We start from the raw sequence: 7,851 nt of genomic DNA, 5'->3' as shown, positions 1-7,851 counted from the left end.
AAAACATATGATCACATTAATAGATGCAGCAAAATAATTTGACAACTCCAGTACTATTCATGATAAAACTCTCAGCAAACTCGGAATAGAGGAAAGTTTCCTCAATTTGATAAAAGAACATCTACAAAAACCTACAGCCAACATCACACCTAATGATGAGTAATAGAGTCTTAATCTCTAAGATCAGGGGCAAGACAAGGATGTCCCCTCTCACCACTCCTATTCAACATCATACTGGAAGTCCCAGCTAATGCAGTAAGACAAGAAAATGAAAAAAAAAATTGTACAGATTGGGAAGGAAGATATAAACTATCTTTATTTGTAGATGATATGATTGTCTTGATAGAAGAATTATTTTTAAAAATTATGGCAAGGATGCAGGATATCAGGTTAATATATGGAAGTCAATTGTTTGCTTATATGCCAGCAATGAACAACTGGAATTTGAAATAAAAAAATAAAATAACAGGGTGGGTCACAGTGGCTCAGCAGGCAGATTTCTCACCTGCCATGTTGGAGACCCAGGTTCGATTCCCGGTGCTTGCCCATGCAAAAAAAAAAAAAAAAAAAAAAAAAAAGAATAACCTTTATATTAGCACCAAAGCAGAAAGATTTAGGCATAAATATAACAAAATATGTATAGGATCTATATGAAGAAAATTACAAAAATCTGATGAATGATCCCAAAGAAGTGTTAAATAAATGGAAAGATATTCCATGTTCGTAGATAGAAAGACTCAATATTAAGATGTCAATTCTCCACAATTCGATCTGTTGATTAAATGTAATCCCAATCAAAATTCCAGCAAATTATTTTGTGGAGTCTAACAAATACTTTGGCAGGCTGCCAACGCCTGCCATGACTAGTAGTTGCTGGAACACTGGGTCAGGAGGAATCCCAAAGCAAGTACAGGTTCAGCTGGGAAGAGTGGCATCAACAATTACGCTGTCTGTCATGGGCACTGGGGACATCGAGCTGGCACCATGTTATCTCCGAGTTCCTTTAGAAAGAATTCCCTGGTCTTCATCATCCCCTTTCAGCCCACTGATACAGGCTACACTATTCACCTGGGGTAAATTACTATCCATCAGGGCAAATGGAGAGTTGCAAGGCTGGGTTAGGAGCAGATCGGGGTGGAGCTGGCCATCCCTCCACATTAGAGCTGCCCACCACAACCCCATGCTCACTCCTTAATGTTAGAGGCCTGTGGAAGTGGCCAGCGGCTTCCCTGCGGGAAGCAGGGTTGAACAGAGGTTAACACAGGCCCTGGAGCCAGACTGCACAGACTGGGGTCATGGACAGGTTACTTAACCTCCTTAAGCCTCAGTTTCCTCAGCTGGAAAGTGGGGATAATAAAAATACCACCTCTCTTCAGGTCCTTTATGAGAATTAAGTTAAGAAAAAAAAAACAGAATTAAGTGAGGTATGCAAAACTCTAACCACTGCTTAGTAAACATTGACTATTATTATTACTACTGAAAAACCTCAGGAGTAAGGAAAAAGGGAAGCATTCATTAAATTTTTTGTGGAAAAGGTCGTGAACCAGGAGCTAGTCCTGGCTGGGGAACCTGGGATGAGGTATGTGGTCACCCTGAACCTCAGTTTCCTCATTTGTAAGTTGGAACCATGGTGCCCTGGAATACCCGCTTACCTCACAAGGCTGTTTGTGGAGCCTTGAAACTGGGGCTCCTTCTGTCGCAGAGGGCCTTGTTGTTACACAGAACAGCTGATCAAGTGAATTTGTGAATGAACATACAACCTGCTTGTTTGAGAAACAGATGCAAAGCCCAGCTGGTCTGGGGACAAAGGCCTCCCTCCTCAGTTCTCTTCAGTGTCCTGGAAGTGAGGAGGGATCACTTCACTCGCTTTCCTAGACAGCCATGACCATCACTCTGCAGGTTAACCATTAACAGGTGAGGTTCTCCTGGTCTGTGACGTCTCCTGCCGACCTGTGAGTCTGGGTAAGCCATGTCCCCTCTCTGAGCCTTCCCTTCCCCAATGGATATCAAGGCTCTCCCAGGGCTAAGCTCAGAGATGCCCAGTCAGAGCAGAAGCCCAGGCCCTGGAGCCTGCCAGCACCACAGGTGCTGAGGAGCTCACCATTGCCTGGCCTGCCACTACCTCATCAGCGTGATACCTGCTGGTTTCTAAGCCAAGTCTAGCCTCTCTTTATCCTCAGGGCTTGTACTCCCCTGGGCGGAGCCAAGGGATGGCTCCCTGGAGAGCTCAGACAAATTCTGGGGACCTGGCCCAGCTCTCCCAAAGTCCTGGCTCCTGTACCTCAGTTATCTCTGAGCCAACCCAGGGTCCCACAGGGGCAGGGCTGCATGTGTCTTGTCACTGCTGCTCGCCCAGTGCCCAATCCAGAGCAGGAGTCAGACAACACAAGTGAATGGATGGTTGTTGACTCTTCAATCTCTCAACTCCTCTTTGACCATGACGTTATGTCTATCCATCTACTTGAGGTCAGCCACACACTGAATCCTAATGCTCAGGCCATAATCCTGGGCTCCATGTCCACTAACTTCCTGTGCAGACTTGGACAATCACTCTCACTGTTTGGGGCTCAGTTTCCCCATGTGTGCAACGAAGGGGTTCAAGGCTTCTTTCAGCTGAGACACTCCGTGCTATAGTGTGTCTGAGTTAAGGGTCCAGTCTTGAGGCTTCCAAGCTGAACAGGACAGAAGGAAGCAGTTTGCATTCATTGCTCTTTCTGGGCTTCTCTTGCTTTAGAACTTGAACTTGGTGTGGCCTTGGTAGATAGCAGGCAGGCCCATGGTAATAATGACAGCTTCCACCTTATTGTGCATTTGCTGTGTGTGGGGCAAAGTGCTAAGTGCTTCCCATGCCTTCACAGAATCCTGTGAGTTAGGAAGTGAAACTCAGAGGATGAGGAACTGGGCTTGGGCCACACAGCTGCTGAATGGCCTATAAAGGATTCAAGGCAGGTTTGTCTGATACCCCCTTCCCCCCCCAAATCCAATCTGTATGCTCTTTTAACACTAGCTAGGCTCACTATGAGGTACAAAAATATCCCTAAATCTAGCTACATAGAAATTCACATTTGTGTTACTCTATCCATGTTTCACTGCTTACCAGCACTGGCAGAAGGCATGATTCTAGGTTACAAAAGCCCTCAAGGTGATGTGGATAAATGAGAGTCCCCCTGTTCCACTCAATCCCCCCCCCCCCAAGCCCTTTCCTCCAAGGAGTTCTGGGAGAGGCCTAGAAGACTGCTCTACTTTGCGGAGGTTCCTGTTTCCCAGATGGAGCCTGACACCCCCTTCCTGGGGTCTTCAACTGCAGTGGAGTTTTAAAGCCCTTTTTTTTCAATTGCCTCTAGGGCTTCATTAATATGCAGAGAGCCCAATGTGGCTTCCAGCTCCAACCCGCCCAGGCTGGGATGTCCTTACCCCCGGCCGAGTCAGCCTGGCCAGGGACCCTGCGCCCAGCGCCGGACTCCTGCTGGGCTCTCGGAGAAGAGTCCACTGCAGGCACTCAGACCTTGGCCGCGACCAGGCTTCATGTGGATTCTGGGGGAAGTGAGAGGCAGAATGTTTTAAGTCAAGACAGAGGAAAAACCCTTCGGGTCGTGTGGGTTGGTGGGGGCACTGGGCTGAGAGTTCAGAGGCAGCGTTCTAGTTGCACCTTTCATTAGACTTTGGGACCTAGGGCAGCCCCCACCTCTCTGGAAACTCATTTGTAAAAGAATGGTGCCTCGCTTTCTCCAGCTCTGAAAGGCCTCAGAGCTAGACGCCTGCCAGCCTGAGCAAAGGAAGTGCCCGCTGCTAGTTGAATGTGGTGTAGGGTTTGGGGAGGGAGTAGCCCCCTCAGCCACCACTCCGCAGGCAGTGGTCCAGTAACTGCAGCAATACCCAATCATTGCTTCTGAGAGCTGACTCCTGGGTCAGGCGCAGAAAGACTGGGGGCCGGCGAGGTTGGCCTCTCTCACTTCTATTGCCCATCCCTGCGGCCTGCTCCGTGCAATTCTCCACCCAGCTCCATTTGACGGCCACAGGCCACACTAGGCTGATGGCAGGGCCCAAGCTGCCAGCCACTGGGTACCCCTTGGCAGGACCTGGGGAGAGAATGAAAATAACAGATTCGAGAAGAGGAGGTGTAGCTCTCCTCTTCTTTTAAGTGGGCTCGTGGCTGGGGGTAACTTCAGGGCTGGTGACTGCAGTCAACAGGGCAAGGTTTGGCCCTTGGTCTGGAAGCAGTGGAGCCAGCTTAAGTTGTTGCAGGGCCTTCCCTGCTTTACCTCCTGAGCAGACCTAGATTCTTCTCCCACTTCGCTGCCTGGACAGGGCTCCCAGCAAGCCCCTTCAGAGAAGTAAATATAGCCTTGTTAACGATTCTGGATGAATAACTCCAGAGCAGGAGGCTCTGGATCCTCTATGTTAAGAATGGTTCAGAAGGGCCCAGAGAGACTCATTACGTGGAGATGAAATATGATTAAAAATCAGTGTAGCCACCCCCCGAAGGATTTTATGAGGCCTGGACAGAAAAAAGGCAGGAGGCAGAATCTGAGACCCAGTGAAAAGGAGGGAGACCAAACATGAATTCCAGATGGGATAAATGAATGATTTCCCAAAACACCAAAGTCAGTTCTACCCAAGGCTCATCCCTGGAAGGTTTGTTGCTTCCAATCAAATGCCAGAACAGTGGGTGGAAAAGACATGGCCTAGGACACAGCATACCCAGCGTCAGGTCCAGAACTTGCTGTGTGGCCATGGGTAGGTCATGGCCCGCTCACCCCAGAACAAGTCAGGAGGTCGAGCAATTCCAGGTGGCAGTGCATTCAGGTTCCTCTCAGGTCCTCAATGTTGGGGCAGGGGTCAGAGCCCTATCCTATGACAGGCTGCAGAAGTCCCTACTGGCTGCTTGCCCTCTAGGCATTCTATGGCCCTGGTGATAAATGAATGTCATTACTTGATTCTTAGAAAAGAAACTTGGTGTAAACCATTTCCCCTCAGCCACCCTTCCTCCTCCTTTGCTAACTAACTCCTACCAATCTTTCAGAATTCTGCTCCAGCACTTTCTGGAGGGTCTTCCAAGACCCTCCAGAGACTGGGAGAGTACAACGGGGTTCCCAGGTATCCTGTACATTCCTTCTGTGAAGGTGTTTATCTACGTTTCCCGTTGCAAAAAACCTGGTCCAAACTGATTAAAGCAAAAAGAGAACTTTATTGTCCCATGTAACTTGAGTTCAACAGTAGTTGCCTTCAGGAAAGGCTTGATCAGGGGCCCAAAGGGCCACAGGCTATCATAGGATCTGGTTTTCCTCTATTTCTGGCTCTGCTTCCTCTGTGTTAGGTCATTTCTCAGGAAGACTCCAGACTTCCCACTCAGTGTTCGTATCTTGCTAAAAGTAAACCACTTCCTCCCCACCTCGCCCTACCACCCAAGACTCCAGGATTGCATCCCATTGGCCCTGACTGGCTGGAAAACGGGCATTTGTCTTCTTGAACCAGTCATTGTGGAGGGAGGAGGGAGGTGGGGGGGGGAGGCACTATGTTGACCAGTTTAACCCAATTGAGGGTCAAGCTTAGGGCTAGGAATAGGATCAGTTTCACCTTAATCACAAGCCTGGGAAATCTGAGGTCCAGCCTGGAAAAGGCAAGAGGGGAATGAAAGCTCAAGAGGCAGCCAAGAGATGTTTCCCACATCTCTATATTGTGCTGTAATAATTGCTGCTGTTTCACTTATTACTTCCCTATTAAATCTTGTTCCCCATGCCCTCATGATATAGGCCAAACTCCTTCATAGGGCACCTCCTGACCTGGCCCAAATTACTTTTCTAGTCTCACTTCTTGCTCCCAACCTTCATCTCATAATTCTAGCTTTATTAGATGGGTTCAAATGTGCCAGGCTGTCTCACAGCTGGCCTTAGCACATGCTATTCCCCCAGCCAAGAAAACCTTCCTACCACTACCCATTTCATTTAGCTAACTCTTCCTACACAGGGCAGTTTAGATGACACTTCCTCCAGGAAGCCCTCCTCAACCACCCCTCAGCCTGGGTTGGGGGCACCAGCTCAGCAGCTCTGTGCTCCCAGACTCCTCTCAGTTCTGATCACTATGTCTTATCCATTTACTACTCTACATCCCTCTATATAGGGGATGTCATATGTGCAAACTTTGGCACATACTAGAATCACCTGAGGACCTTTTAAGACAATTACTGATGCCCAGGCCCCATCTCCAGAAAATCTGATTTAACTGGTCTGGGATTGGTACTTGTAATGCACAGGCAAAACTTAAGACACTACACTACAAATTATTTGCTCTATTTTTGTAACAGCTTTATTGAAATATAATTCACATACTATATAATTCATCCATTTAGAGTATACATTTCAATGCTTTTTAGTATATTCACAGAGTTCTGCAACCATCACAATTTTAGAACATTTTCATCTCCCCCCCAGTAAAATTTCATGCCCTTTAGGAGTTACCCCATTTTCCCTCCCATCCCCTACAGTCCTAAGCTACTTCTTGTCTCTATAGATTTGCCTGTTCAGGACGCATTGTATGAATGAAATCATACGTGGCATTTTGTTATTTTCTTATTTCATGTAGCATGTTTTCAAGGTTCATTCACGCTGCTGAATGTAACAGTACCTCATTCCTTTTCTATTGCAGGATTAACTTTTATTGTATGGCTATACCCCGTTTGTTCACCTGTTTTTCAGTTGATACACATTTGGATTGTTTCCACATTTTGCATTTTGACTATTATAAATAATGACATTGAGGGTAATTGTATATAAGTTTTTTTTGTAGGGCTATGTATTCATTTCTTTTGGGTATATATCTAGTAGTGGAATTGCTGGATCAAATGGTAACTCTATGTTTACATGTAAGAGAAACTGTCAAACTGTTTTCCAAAATGGCTGCAGCATTTTACATTCCTACCTGCAGTACCTGAGAGCTCCACTTTCTTCATATCCTCACCAATACTTAAAAAAAAAATACCCATGCTAGTGGATGTGAAATGGTACCTTATTTTAACTTTGATTTGCATTTCCTTGATGGCTAATGATGTTGAGCGTCTTTTCATTTGCTTTTTGACCACCTGTATATCTTTTTTGGAGAAAGTCCTGTACAGATTCTTTGCCCATTTTAAAACTGGGTGATTGTCTTTTTATTATTGTTTTAAGAGTTCTGTATATGTCCTGCATACTAGATCTGTATCTGATACATGAATTGCAAATATTTTCTCCCATTCTTGTGGGTTGTCCTTTCATTTTCTTAATGGTGTCCTTTGAAGCCCAAATATTTTTTAAGTTGATGAAGCCCAGTTTATTTTTTCCTTTGTTGTTTGTACCTTTTTTGTGTCATATTTAAGAAGTTATTGCCTAATCCAAGGTCCCAAAGATTTATCTCTATATTTTCTTCTAAGGGAAAGAAGAAAATAGGTTTAACAGTTACACTTCAGTCTGTGATCCATTTTGAAGTAATTTTTGTGTATGGTATGTGTGGTTGGGGTACAAATTGATTTTTTGCACGTGGAATGTTTTGTTGTACCAGCACCATCTCTTAAAAAGGCTAGTCTTTCCCTGTTATCTTGGCACCCTTGCCAAAGATCAATAAAAAACTAAACGTATGGGTTTAGCTCTGGACTCAAATCTATTCTATTGTTCTCCATGTCTATCTCTATTTTTAATACCATGCTGTCTTGATTACTGTAGCTTTGTTTAAGTTTTAAAATGAGTTCATGTGAGTCCACCAATTTTGTTCTTTTTAAAGACTGTTTTGGGTATTCTGGGTCCCTTTTATTTCCATGTGAATTTTAGGATCAGTTTGTTAATTTCAGCAAAGAAGCTGCTGGAACTTTCCTAGGGATCA

This window comes from Tamandua tetradactyla, chromosome 2, assembly GCF_023851605.1.
Source record: "Tamandua tetradactyla isolate mTamTet1 chromosome 2, mTamTet1.pri, whole genome shotgun sequence".
In the NCBI taxonomy this organism is placed as follows: domain Eukaryota; kingdom Metazoa; phylum Chordata; class Mammalia; order Pilosa; family Myrmecophagidae; genus Tamandua; species Tamandua tetradactyla.
Note: the sequence above shows the minus strand (reverse complement) of the source record.